Source organism: Engystomops pustulosus, chromosome 3, assembly GCF_040894005.1.
Source record: "Engystomops pustulosus chromosome 3, aEngPut4.maternal, whole genome shotgun sequence".
Lineage (NCBI taxonomy): Eukaryota > Metazoa > Chordata > Amphibia > Anura > Leptodactylidae > Engystomops > Engystomops pustulosus.
This window is the reverse complement of record NC_092413.1, coordinates 159013298-159026902: the sequence shown is the minus strand read 5'-3', so window position 1 is coordinate 159026902 and position 13605 is coordinate 159013298. Positions and strand designations below refer to the sequence as shown.

General features: G+C 38.3%; 1 protein-coding gene across 2 annotated transcripts in view; it reads left to right on the top strand.

The window, feature by feature from the left end:
• The first annotated feature begins 752 nt into the window (after positions 1-752).
• The window catches only part of KCNMB2 (potassium calcium-activated channel subfamily M regulatory beta subunit 2), a 387451-nt gene continuing 374598 nt past the window's right edge, over positions 753-13605 (top strand). Inside the window, exon 1 of one of the 2 annotated variants that reach the window (XM_072142771.1) lies at positions 753-1274. The gene's annotated coding sequence lies outside the window, so the exon portion shown is untranslated. The remainder of the gene's footprint in view (positions 1275-13605) is intronic. The other variant, XM_072142769.1, reaches the window with a different exon arrangement.

Here is a 13605-nt window from a genome sequence, read left to right as displayed (position 1 = left end):
GATGTATGAAATATAAATGGATTTAATCATTGACAAAAACCTTTCAAGAAAAACATAAAAACACTAACTTAGTTTTGTTTGACCTGTCAAATAAATAATTGAATTAATAAACAGTATGCCCAAATATTTTCCATTTCATCCCTACATAGTATTTTTTCCCTGAAGCATGGATTGTCTGTGCCTATATGTTTACAAAATTATTGGATATTCATAAAAGTCAAAATATTTTTTTTCTACTATTTAAAAAAGCAGCCTACAGTAAATTGGCCACCTGACAACTGCTCTATCCCAGTGGCACTCATAGGCTGATATATCACTCTCCTTTATATCAATCCTGATCAATAAGGCCAGCATAATATTTCCTTTATAATGTATATGCTGCCTAATAACTTGACATAGAAGACTGACTTATTCCACAGTATGTATTGATCTATGATGGTCTGAATAGCAATTCAGGAGGAAGGATTAGATTTTTGTGATTAATTAAAGGCTGTAGACATTAATCCGGCTCTTAGTAACAAGCAACAAGCAAATCATAATTAAAGGCGGCTCATATTAGTCTAATTGTGTAGAACAGAGGACGGAAATATATTTGTTGAGCTTTAAGAGTGTCTCTCCTTAATTAAATGTTTAGAAGTTTTCGGGCTGAGTAAGTGTTTTTTTTTCCTGTGAATCTCAAGAGCACACAGTATGGGGAGAGGGAGCGAGGGGCAGGACTATCGCCTTCAGTTTTTTGATCATTCTTGCCACTCAAACATAGCTGAGCAATTTCATGCATTTTTCTACATTCATTTCTCAAAGCTCTTGGTGCCATAGGGATGCATTCACTGAACTGAAAAATATTTTCCCACCCTCTTTTTAAAAGATCATTCCATGTGGACTCCTAGATTAGGCGTATCACAGTATATCTCCCAGACAGGCTACTGCAATATTTATTAAAAACAGAAGCAGCGTGTCAATCATAGGCGTATAGAACCGGCAAGCACATGCTGTAACACATGACGCTACCTAACCGGGGCTTCTGAGAACTAATTTTAAGCATTGCTCTCTAGAATGCAATGCTTCCTCCTTGCTCTCCTAAACTATTTCAGACATTTTGAGCAGAGAGCATAAAGCCATGACTTAGCTCTGATTCTTAGGACACTAATAGACACCCAAAAAGGAGCTAATGAACACAATAGAACCACTGCTGGGGGGAAGTTTGGAGGATTATGCTGGATCTATGCTGAAAACCTGGTGTGAATTTCTGAAGAGGATGTGACATCTTAACACAGGTAAGAATTGCATGCAAACACTAAAGAATCTGTTGCTTTCTGCATTGGATGTGGGTAGCTGGAGGAGGAGGGAGGCTGTGCAAGCAGGCTGGCAGGCAATATCAGGAAGAAAAGATGTCTGCTTACATTGGAATAAAATAATCCTGCTGAAAAGAGAAATGTCTTGAGGACAGTCAGGCTTCTGGGAGCAGACATAGATATCCATTCTTTTCAGAGACAAAGGTCATAAGGACTTGGCTCTCAGGTTCTGTGTCAGCTGGGTTGTTGGGAAAGAAGATGGGGTGGGTTGTGTGAAGTGGGATTCCTGAGACTGACAGCTCGGCTCCTGAAGATAAGCAATTGCTGGCATGCACAGTGTGCTGACCGGATTCATGGAAGTGGGGTGTGTTGGAGGATGTCTCATCAGAATCCGTCTGTGAAAATATTACATTGTGCCATCCATTGTGAACAGTCAATGAGGCAGATTATGTTTACATAGCACTTGCCTGCAAGATGATTTCTTATATTAAGACTTTGACATGTTTTCCCGCCATGAATATATGATATTGACGAATGCTACATAAGGTTCCTTTGTAGTCAACAGAGGACTATTACATCAGCTTTTTCGCTCACTTTGGTCACATAGGAGTTAAACAGTGACAGAATACAAAATGTCACCGGAGCGTTAAATATTCACATTGTAAACAAAGGACATCCAGTATGAGTAATTTCCCGGTGCCCTTCTGTTTTCATTGTAAATGTGCTGTAGGCTAATAATCATTGTGAAATGGAATATGCATAACAGAAGTTAATTGAATGCATTATAAGTTTCTTTATAGAGACATAAGTGATCTTTTGATGTATATGACCGCTATTAGAGAAACAAATTAATTGGTACCATTAATGACCTATAAAATGAAGTGATTTTAAGCTTCATTATTATTTAGCGTTTGCAAATATTATGACCCTTTAGAGGGTGAGTAATGTACTGTAAGGGTTAGTAAATTTCTCTAAGTCTGGAGGTGTTAAATATAGCAATTAGTTATAAGCAGAGCTGTTATTTCACCCTAAGACCTCTATATTAAGTTACAATTGTTTAATGAATATGATTTACTGTTCACTTTTTGTTATGCACTTGAGAAATGTTTTAGTATGTATAGAAATATTAATAAGTAAGGAAGGAATAATTGGGGCTATTACTCAGTGGGCTTCACATTAACATCTTTGAGTTCCTTATAATAAGTCTTTTTAGTGTTTGTCAAATAAGCTCCTACTAAGAGTAGACTTCACAGTACTGGTGGTCTCACTATTGTAACGATCAAACAGAAAACTGTGCCCGGTGGGTGTGCTATATTGGGTAATGCAAAACATAGAAATGCCCAAATGGATTACTAGAATACATTGTTCAATTGGAAAAAAAATCCCATAATGTATCTTTTATCCACAGGCATTGTACAATATTTTTGAAGACATAAATAGCACTCAGTAGTGCACCTTAATGGAACCTCAGTGTACCCCATTGAAGGCAGAATGTCCAACAGGATTTTTCTGAATTTGTTGACAGATACTCTGTCTGGTCCAATGCCAATGCCTCTTATAGGAACAGATAATAATAGTCTTATTACTGATTTCAATGTAACTATATTGACCTTTTTGTGAATTGGCAAATAGGGGGAAGACCACATTCTTTTCCAAAGAGCCTTAAAATGGCTAACAATTTCAATCCATTTAATGGGGAAAAATATTACAGAGTAGAGCACTTATGGTTGTCTCTAGGACCCAACTACATTGCATTTGCCGGTGCATTTGCATATTGATAAAAAAAGGTTAAAGCTTTTACTTTTTAAGCATTAAGAGTCTTCCTTTACCCCTTTATGATTTCACTGTGATTCTAACAAGCTTTGTATCAATCATACAGGTAGATGTATGAAACCATTTAATTCACCTCTTCAGAAAATTTGCCTGTTTTCTCATTTATCAGCACCCCCGTTTCTGTTAAATCCATCACTCCACTGAGTCTCAAAACAGACTTATGGTAAAGAGGGCAAGAAAGAGAAGGAGCAAAATTACATCAATACGGGAAAAAAAGCATAGTGTTCCTGCTAATAGTGCACAGAACTGCTCTATTGTGTCCCCAAGTTCCATCCGAATGCCCAGAAACAAGTAAAAATGAGTACCTTGTTTTCCACATGTACAGTGTATGGGAGATATCATAGAGGTTAAAGGGGTTGTCCACTTAACTGAAGTGATAAAAGCAACGAAGAAACCACATGTCGTTGATGAAGGTTCAAATACACAATAGTATTCACTGTGCCAAGTAACTATATGAGAGGTCCAACTCCTGCTGCAAAATCCATTCCCCAACCTATGACACTTCCTTCACCCCTTTTCACTTACTTCTTTACACACTTTGGGTTTCAGTCTTTCCCCAGTTCATTGACGAACCTAATGTTTCCCATCAGATCCAAAAAAATTAAACTTGCTTTCAACACTAAAATGAACTGTGGGCCACTTTACCTTTGTCCACACAACATGCTTCTCAGGAAAGGTGAGTCTAGCCTTTTAATTCTTTATGGTAATGAGGGGTTTGGTCACTCAGTCCAAATGCTTTTAAATGTCAAGACTATGTATGAGAAGACAGTTCTTTTCCCTGTTCAGTGCTGAAGTGACGAGCAATTCCAGCTGTAGTGTTAAAGCAATAACCCAAAGATATTCTCTGCATTGTCCTCACAGGCAGATAAAGAGTGCCTGAGTCCTGGGCTGTAATGATTTTTTAGCCCCTACAAGTCTGCAATTCACTTCCTACATATGATACTTAAAACAAGCTTTGAGAATGGAGGATGCATCTCTTCTGCCTGGTTTCAATCTGCAGTTTCAGGACTTTTGCGGTACCTTCAAAGGTCCTGAAATGACTCTTGTGTACATGTGTATTTAGAGCAGGAACAGATGTATGAGGATTTCATAGGTGAAGGTCAGGGCCGGCTCCGGGATTCAGCGGGCCCATGGGCGACAAAGCCTCAGTGGGCCCCTTAGCAGTAAACACATGTGGCAGCATTAAAAGCACTAAATTTCATGAATAAATAGACCACTGCTGCAAGAATTAACCGCTTATCGCTCTTCACCGTACATTGTAACGAATCCTATGTAAAAATGCCATATTCTGTAATGAAGGAGTATTGAGGTATATGGTAGGAGCGATCAGGCCATCTAGGGTTAAATTACCCTAGAAGGTCTAAAAAAATAGTAAAAAAATTTAAAAAAATAAGAATACAATAAGATTCACCCCTCTTTCCCTACAACTGATATACAACTAAATAACCAGTAAAAATCACAAAAACAGGCATCACTGCGTTTCAAAATGCCCAATTTAAAAATATAAATATAAAAACGGTTATTCCCATTGGTGAACTCTATAATGGAAGATAGTTCCTAATTATCCAAAAAGCCATCTTTACACCATTTTATATCACATAAGAATTTTTATAAAAAGTGATCAAAAGGTTGCACAGTCCTCAAAATGGTAGCAATGAAAACGTCAGCTCATCTCACTAAAAATGACACCACAGACAGCTCCTACACCATAGTATGAAAAAGTTTTTATTTTTGAAAATGTATTAAAATAAAATAAAACCTATATAAGCTATATAGTAAAAACTGAGCCCACAAGAAAGTGACACAAATGCATTTTTTCGCCAATTTCCCCACATTTGGAATTTTTTTCCAGCTTCCCAGTACTTGGCATGGGATAATAAACAATGTCACTGAGAAGTAAAGTTTGTTATGCATAAAAAAGCCCTCACACAGCTCTGTACACGGAAACATGAAAATATTATGGATTTTAGAAGGTGGGAAGCGAAAAAATGAACGGAAAAACACTACGTCCCCAAGGGGTTAATATACAGTAGCTCCATGAATTAATATACAGCCCCTCAAATTAACATATAGATCCTTTTAACTGTAAGAGCCGGCTCCATTAATTAGGTATATACAGCCCCCTGCCCCATGAATTAGTTAAATGTACATTGAGCACCTTATAATGGGCAATAGAAAAATAATAAACATTAACTTACCTCAAGTAAGTACCAGCAGGTCCACGGCTCCATCCCACTCCACTTCACCTCTTCTGGGGCCTTAATCTTCAGCACAGTGTCTACTACTGTGCAGCATCAGGGACGCTGGAGGCGTGAAGTTATCACGTCGCTGGCCAGCATCCTGCACAGTGAGCAGAGATGCTCTGCCTGTCAATTGCCAAAGCAGTAGAGTCCTACAAGGATACACTTGCGGAGCTGCCCGCTGTCACCCGGGCCAGCACGCTGTAACTCAATTACATTGACGACACAAGGATGCCGATGTAATTGAGTTTTATGATCTGGCCAGCGTGTGTTGTGGGCCCCTCTGGGAGCTCTGAGGCCCCGGCACTTGCCCGGGTAAGCCAGGTGCTGGTGAAGGTCCTTCTCAGTATAAAATTGGATGGTGGCTTGGGTGGACATGGGCTCCCTAGAAGGCTTGGGACCCGCCCAAACCGCCTATATTATAATCCATTACAGATTATTATGTCCTCTGTTCAGAGACAGAGCTACAGTTAATAAGTCCAGTCTTTACCTGACAGTCACTCAGCTGCCTTGGGGTATCCTTGGGGTAAGGATTTTCTAATCTTTATCCTTTTATCTGATTTTCTATTCTCGCCTCATAAAATACAGGTTTGATTTTTGTACATAGATGTAGAACTGATTCAGCTACATCTCCTAACCCATTTTCACTTCCAATTTGTTGCTTGATGTCACATAATAACAATAACCCTCTCTAATTTTGCTTCCACCACAGACACGCTGAAAAATGTCATGAAATAATTTGTTCTCCATTGAATTTGAGAGGGAAAAATGTCTGACTATATATCTCCAGAGATTTGAAATTGAAACTCGCTATAAGCACTGACACACTGAATAATGCTGAACAGCACACTATATACCTTTTATCTGCAAGCAACTGCAGACAAAAACCGGTTGAATGTTTTTCTCTAAGGCCATATCCTGTACTTATCACAACGTCCAATCTCTTGCATTATACTTTGCATTAAAATTATATTAAAGAAGTTGACTTTTCACTTATATTGGCCTTTGTCTTAGTGCTAAATAATTAGTTTAGTGTGAATTTATGTAAACCCTTTCCTTGCTCAAGGATTATTTTCCTAAATGACATGAAGTAAGTGGAGTTCCGGAGCTTGCACTTCCATGTTCGGCCATTTATGGAGGGTGTCGGCAACTGCTCTGTAATTTTTCAATAAACTTTACAAGTGACCACAGGAAGCTTGTTTTATAACTTATAAGTTATAATTACTTCAATTACTTTGGCTTTTATGTCCCTATCTCCCTCCAGTCATTGTTTCTACATCAGCTTTCACACTGAAATCCGTACTAAGTTCTATCTTGCTAGCAATTTTTACAGATGCTCTCATTATATATAATAATATAATATAATAATATATAGAAGCAGTAAGATACCAGCCAAGTCTCTTCCTGTCAGCCTTGTATAGACATACACAGATGCTAGAAATGCAAAAACAAAAAGAAATCATGCTAAATAAATAAGTCAGAGGCAGTCCAAAAATAAAAACGTAATCCAGCAATGATTGGCTCCATGAAAAAGTTCTTAAAACACTTCTTTATTTAGAAAGTACCAATAGTTTAAAACACAACACCGCGGCAAAGATCAGTTCTGCCACATTTCAAATCAACTCAGATTTTCTGTCTGCAACATGCCCACTCATTGTTTCCAAGGGGTGTAAGCCCTGAGGTATCTGACAGCCTTATTCCTCAGCCCGCCATCTAATATGTTTTTGATATAATGTTCTGTCAATGTTTATTTGGCGGAGGTTCTAGAAAATCAATTAAAATAGCATCACAATTAGAGATGAGCGAGCACTAAAATGCTCGGGTGCTCGTTATTCGGTACAAACTTTTCCCGATGCTCGAGTGCTCGTACCGAATAACGAGCCCCATTAAACTCAATGGGAGACCCGAGCATTTTTTCACTAACACAACACATTAAAAGAACAGCAAATAATAACACATTCCACATGTTTCCAGATGTTTTAATTGTAAGAATACATTTAAAAAACGCTACTCTTCACTTTACAGGTGTTCACGCGTGTCTCCCACAAAGTTCGGAGATGTGCGCCGAGCATCTGGATGTGAAGAATAGTGTTCTATCAATGTGTTCTTCGATTAAATGGTCCAGTGTTCACTGTTTTCACTGTTTTAACTGTTTTTATTCTATTCTTCACTTTGTAGATGTTAGCCCAAGTCTTCCGATAATGTCGGAGATGTGCACGCACATCAGCAATGTGAAGAATAGTGTTATTTGAATGTGTTCTGCACTTAAATGCTTGTGTTTTCACTGTTTGCACTGTTTTTATTGTATTCTTCACTTTGCAGATGTTCGCGCATGTCTCCCACTAAGTTCGGAGATACGCGCTAACATCAGCAATGTGAAGAATAGAATAAAAACAGTGAAAACACGAGCATTTAAGTGCAGAACACATTCAAATAACACTATTCTTTACATTGCTGATGTTCGGCGCACATCTCCGAACTTAGCGGGAGACACGCGCGAACACCTGTAAAATGAAGAATAGTGTTATTTCAATGTGTTCTTACAATTAAAACATCTGGAAACATGGGTTATGTGTTGAAGAACAGTGTAAACCCTGTTCTTCACTGTCTTTTATTAATTTAATGCTCGAACTCAAGCCAGCGAGATACTCGTCCGAGTAACGAGCCGGTCCGAGTATGCTAATACTGGACCGAGCAGTATACTCAGACGAGTATACTCGCTCATCTCTAATCACAATGAACTGTTTTTTTTACTTCAAGGGATCCTGTCATGAGGATCTAGCACCAGAAATGGTCACTAAGCTTTTTCAGGAACATTCACAATGATGTCCATCTATATTTTGATAGAATCAGCAAAGTGCTTAAAAAGATCTCTAGGGGCAGAGACGAATCTCACAGAGATGTCCTATCCTGGCTAAATGGAGGTCCATCACATGTTGAAGTTTGCAAGATATTAAAATATATAGCTTCTTAATACAAATGAAAAGTTTGAGTCCATAATTTTAATGGCAACACACAAACATACTGCAAACAATGTGTGATCTACAATGAGTTAAAGTTCAATGGAATCTCTGAAATGAATGGAGCTTTGTCATCCGTCTAGTTAGTTATGATTGGGAAATTAAGGTCTGTCAGGAATACTCTTCCTACCTATATGTTTAGTGCCAAATAAAAAAAATGGTGTAAGAAAGAGTAGATGATGAAATTCTACAGAATGTGCCAACGTGAAACTTATTCTGTATCAATTCCTCACAGTTTTCTAGATGTCTTTCTGTAGAACCTTTCGTTGTTTACTTCCAGTGGATGGAAATCTGTCCATGGTCATGTGAAGTCACACAGGTGCATGTGCCATTATCCTCATTGGGATTAATCAGAGCCATGTACAGTAATACTAACAGCTCATGCACCTACAAGACCTGGGACAGATTTCTATCCAATGAAAGTAAACACTGAAGCTTTCTATAGAAGGACAGCAAGCAGAGATCTAGAAATGGTGAGAAATTGATACAGAAAGTATATTGGAAAATTGTTTATCTTTTTTCTTACAATAACAATATCAATTATTTGCTGATAAGTAACTGCCTTACTCTGTTGTGATATTTTACCTACTTTGTTGCATCAGCTTACCTCCTTTACTTTTCAATCCGACAATGCTCTTGTAGAATATTTACCCACTCTACTAAAACATTTGGATCCTCCTAGAACAAAGTAGACCTCTTTGACTACTGGAATATTGGAAAATCTATAGGGAATCAACATAAAGCAATAAGCTACTCTATTTCTGTACCTCTTTTTACCATCTCTGGGAAATGGGAAATGCAAGAGAACAACAGTGTTTAACTGTTTCCATAACCTCTCAACACCTGATTGAGGTGGAGATTAGGTTATTGTTATCTCAGCTCTGATTGGCTGGTATAGGAATAAAGAACACAGTACTCAATAAAGATGGCCAAGCTAATATTATAAGCCAAGCTGTCCAGATTATTTTGTTTTTAAATCTTTTTATTGGTATTTTCATTTTTCGCAGCTTGTGAAGCGTCAAGCAAATAAACATTGAACAGTTGTTGTATGAACAGTTATTACATAAACCCAGTGGTGTAACTAGGAGAGGCAGGGCCCCATAGCAGATTTCTGCATGGGGCCCCCCTCCCTCTTAAAAGTATTCATGCATACACAGATGTTTATACAATCACACACATTTATACACTTAAATACACACACATAACATTCTACACTCACTTTTATGTACTTGTTCACATATACATACGTATACACTCATATGCACACATTTATGTACTCATATATACATTTATACACTAATACATACAGTATATATGCATCAAAGTTTCATACATACTATTTAGATACATACATATAGCATAGATACATCACATTCTTTTACATACGGTATATACCCACTGTGTATACACATACATGCAGTATATAAACACCATATAAACATACTGAATCTATATACAGCATATACACACATATATACAGTATATATAGTGTATACATACATACAGCTTATACACACATATATACAGTATATACAGCAGATACACACATATATACAGTATATACAACAGATACACACATACACCATATACATATAAATATTTATATGCATGTGTCTACATACAGCTTATAACCACACATACAGTATATACAGCATATACACATACACACAGTATACACATACACACATACTGCATATACATGCACTATATACACAAATACATATGGCATATACAGCATATACACACACATACAGCATATACACACACATACAGCAAATACACGCACATATATACAGAATATACACACATACATACAGCAAATACACACATACATACAGCAAATACACACACATACAGTATATACTATACGTCATATACACAAATACAGCAAATACACACACAAACAGCATATACACACATACATACAGTATATACTGTACAGCATATACATACACATACAGCAAATACATACATGCAGCACATACACACATACATACAGCATATATACACACATACAGCACATACACACATACATACAGTATATACTGTACAGCATGTACATACATACAGCACATACATACTTACAGCACATACATACAGCAAACACACACATTAAGCACATACATACAGAAAATAGACACATACAGCATACATACATCAATCATACATATATAGGGACTTACTTACATTTCTTGTAGACTGGTTGTTCAGGAAGCCGCGGAAAGCCCCGTAGCAACCGCTACGGCTGCTACGGCTATTGTTACGCCACTGCATAAACTGTTATTGTATGAACAGAATACAAAAGCATAGTGATAACATGTTGCCTGTACATAGAAGCTAACACTTTTTTTTACAAAGTTTGCATCTTATCCAGTGCATCAACACTAATTGTGTATATCTAATAGTTTGAATGATGGAAGGTGGAAAAGAGATCATTAAAGTCTCAGGGGTTTAGGTGATAGTGTGTGTGGGGGGGGGAGGGGAGGGGAGTATTTGGGACAAGGAAGAAGCATCTGTTTGGAATCCACCCCAGTAGAACAGGGATTCCTTTGGGAAGTTTTTGATGACTTGAGAGTAAAAAATAGTCCAGGACGGCATGGCTTAAATCTGTAAAGTGATCTTGCCTAATTTATATTGTTATATTGCTCACTAACTGAGAGTATATATAAGAGGTAGAAGAATGTTTGGGTATAGGACAGTGTAAAATCTAGGAACCCTCTCCTGTTCCACTCTTAGGTATCTTTTACATTGTCTTGATTCAAAAAAACAAGAACCTAGGGGCCAAACACTTTTTAATAGTCACTATGTTTCCTTCTCTTATAAACACTTAACTCTTCTAGTCTTTCTAGTTGTGCAATTTTTCTTATCCATTGTCCTATTGAGGGGGGTTTGATGTGACACCAGAGGAGCGAGATCAGGGATTTAGCCATGATGAGAAGGACAAACCAGAGTTTCCCTGGCTGTTTTTTGAGCTGTTTGTTCAAGGTAATGTTAAGGAAGAGAAGTTTGGGACTGATGCTTGGTGAGTCTGGACAGATTTTCTGTAGGATTGATAAATTGTCCAGATTATTTTTCGGGCACTCTAGTTTTGTAATATGATAATGTGAAACTTCTTATGCTTACAATAATGCCTTGCACAACTCGAACTCCCAGTAGTCAGCTTAAACGCATCCCACCTGATTGGAGACCATCCAGTCGAGTTTGGAGTGCCCGAGGCAAAGGCAACAGCAGCAGAGAAAACGAAAGAACTCCAGCGCAGATACTTAGGTCCTCTAAAATACAATTCTTTATCAGTGGTACAGAAAATGTTACATCGGTTAAAACACAGAGTTTACGATCAATGCATTTCGGCTAAATGCCTTAGTCTTGATGGAAGCATTTTCGGCTAAATGCCTTTGCATTTAGCCAAAACGCGTCGATCACAAACTCTGTGTTTTACCCGATGTAACGTTTGCTTTAAAACTAATAAAGAATTAGATTTTAGAAGACCTAAGTACCTGCGCCGGAGTTCTTTCTTTTTCTCTACATTAATGTCTTACTACAGTTTCATTAGTTTCTGTCTTGTGCTTCACAAATGCAAATACACAAGAAAATATGAATAAACAACTAATTAACATAGGTAGGTTCAAGGCACACCTCAACAGTTCTAATAGGACTTCTTGAAGGCATTGTCCACTTTCAGCAAATAATTGATATTGTTTGTGTAATGAAAAGTTCCAATTAACAAGCCGCTAACAAGCCCTGGAGTCCGTCCTATGAACAAATCTACAAACTCTATGGACTCCTGGGAGGGACTGCTTGTCCCTGCTCACAGGGGAGAAGATCATGTGACAGAGCTCTCTCTGTGTATGTAGCAGAGCTGGATGTGTTCCAAGACTGAGTCTCCTGCACAGAATAGTGAGATACAAGATCTTACCTGTTCCATATCAGTCCCTCCATCCCAGTCTGTGATTCTACAGAACTTTCTCTGTCTCTCTCTGCACATCATGCTGTAGCCCTTCCCCAACCTTGTCATAGGCACTATCAGCTCTGTGCAGATAAGCTATTAAAAGAAAGCTACCACCAAATCAAGGATTTGAAACCCAGCACACTTACTTGCAAGTGTGTATCCCTTCTGGCCAGATGTGCTCTTCTTTAAGCTTCATATGCCCTTGTTTTTAAGAAAAAGGCTTTAAAGGTTATGCAAATTAGCCTAAGGGGCTCATGGCTCCATTAGCACCTATAGAGGGCTGGAGCCTCCGGCTCATTTGCATAATTTAAAAAAACTTTTTTTGTTGTAAAAAAATAAGGGCATGAGATGCTAAAAGAAGAGCATATCCTGCCAGAAGGGGCACCCAACAGTATGTCAGTGTCCTTGGTCTGCAGTCCTTCATCCAGGCGGTAGATATCCTTTAACCCTTAGTGTTCACACAGCACAGGCTAAAGACTTCATTTAACTGGCTTATTTATTATTTCTTTCACTTATTACATGGTCCCTGCTCCTGCGTGTGATGGAAGCTGCCAGGCCGTCACCATATACATCCTGTATGTGCGCTATGCAGTGTTTTTCTTGTGGGAAACTAAATGGATTTAATGCTCAATTACTTTTAGAGAGAACACAAGGCATCATGGGATCTGTGGGCAAGCTACCTGGCCTCAGCTTGAGGGCATAGACTGACAGACATTAGTCTCCACCCACATCCCCACTGGTGTTAAAAGATTTTTGTCAAACATTTTCAGAACAGAAAATGCCATAAATTTGGAAAGAAAAGAGTGAGCAGAACAAAGTGTTCTGTACTGCTTGTTTTTAAGGGGGAATCACATATAATAATTTGGTAAAATCATTATCACTTTACAGTTATGCTTTAAGAGGTTGGAACCTCTTAAGAATTCTTCTGCGACTGACGCCATCAAAACCACCACAGAAAAAATAGCATGGATCTTAATAAAATGACTCCACTGGGCTTTTTGGCTACATTTAGTCTAAGAAGCTAGTCATACCTGATTAAAATAGACACTACTTACTATTTTAGTATTATATAGCTTTGTCACGGGTACTTCTCCCGGGTCGCAGCCGTGCACCTCTCTGTCCCCCAGCGGTGATATGTCTCGTGGATCAGCTTTTGCGTCCCCACCTCTGAGGGCATGAGGGTGCTGGCTCCCTGTGACTTAAAAGGCCAGTGCGCCGCTGATTGGCTCTGGTCATCCCTTTATGTAATAAATTCCTAACCTCTTCGTGCA